General features: G+C 42.4%; 1 protein-coding gene and 1 pseudogene across 1 annotated transcript in view; one reads left to right on the forward strand and one right to left on the reverse strand.

Annotated features, from left to right (window-relative positions):
• The window catches only part of WDR76 (WD repeat domain 76), a 59,767-nt gene that overhangs the window by 32,276 nt on the left and 26,147 nt on the right, over nt 1–1,344 (forward strand). The gene's annotated exons all lie outside the window — the stretch shown is intronic.
• LOC111725964 lies at nt 659–756 on the reverse strand (annotated as a pseudogene).

The raw sequence follows: 1,344 nt of genomic DNA on the forward strand, positions 1-1,344 counted from the left end.
CAGGCTTGAAACCACCAGCCTTGGTGCATGTGGCTGGCGCCCTACTCACTGAGCTATGGGCACCTGGCCAAAAATATGGACATTTTAACAATGTTGATTTTTCCCAGCCAATTAGCATGGTATGTTCTTCCATTTGTTAATATCTTCTGCAATTTCTTTTTGTAGGGTTTCACAATTTTCTTTTTAGAGGTCTTTCACCTCTTTTGTTAGGTATATTCCTAGGTATTTCATTTTCTTTGAAGCTACTATGAAGGGGATTATGTCCTTAATTAGCTTCTCATCTTGGCTTCTGTTGGCATATACAAAGGCTACTGATTTGTGGACATTGATTTTATATCCTGAGACATTACTGTTTTTTTTGTTGTTGTTGTTGTTTTTTCCTGAGACAAAGTCTCACTATGTTGCCCTCGGTAGAGTACTGTAGCATCACAGTTCACAGCAACCTCCAACTCTTGGGCTTAAGTGAGTTTCTTGCCTCAGCCTTCCAAGTAGCTGGGATTATAGGCACCTACCACAATGCCCAACTGTTTTGTTATTGTTGTAGTTGTCATTGTTGCTTTAGCTGGCCCAGGCCAGGTTCCAACCCACCAGCCTCTATGTATGTGGCTGGCACAGTAACTACTGTGCTACGGGTGCCAAGCCTGTATTTTTTTTTTTTTTTAATATGGCATGCTTCACGAATTTGCATGTCATCCTTGCGCAGGGGCCATGGTAATCTGTATTTTTCCAATTTTAGTGTATGTGCTTCCAAAGCAAGCATGATTACTGTATTTTTTGATCACTTCCAGGAGTCTTGTGGTTGAGTCTTTGGGGTTCTCTAAGTATAAGATCATATCATCAGCAGGGAGGGAGCATTTGACCGCCTATGCTCCCATTTAGATGCCCTTTATTTCCTTCTCTTGCCTGATTGTATTGGCTAGAACTTCCAGCACTATGTTGAATAGTAGTGATGATAGAGGACGACCTTGTCTGTTCCAGTTCTAAGGGAAAAAACTTTCAGTTTTACTTCATTTGGTAAAATATTAGCTGTGGGTTTGTTGTAGATGGCTCTGATTAGTTTAAGAAGTGTGCCACCTATGCCTGAAGGATGGATGGATCCTTAGAAAAGGATGTTGGATTTTATCAAATGGCTTTTTCTGTATCTATTGAGAGGATCATACGGTCATTGTTTTTGCTTCTGTTAATATGGTGGTGCCTGTGGCTCAAGTGGCTAAGGTGCCAGCCACATACACCTGAGCTGGTGGGTTTGAATCCAGCCTGGCCCGCCAAACAACAATGATGGCTGCAACCAAAAAAATAGCCGGGCATTGTGGCGGGCGCCTGTAGTCCCAACTACTTGGGAGG

The sequence above is a fragment of the Otolemur garnettii genome, unplaced genomic scaffold (assembly GCF_000181295.1).
Source record: "Otolemur garnettii isolate 467f Iridium unplaced genomic scaffold, OtoGar3 scaffold00050, whole genome shotgun sequence".
In the NCBI taxonomy this organism is placed as follows: domain Eukaryota; kingdom Metazoa; phylum Chordata; class Mammalia; order Primates; family Galagidae; genus Otolemur; species Otolemur garnettii.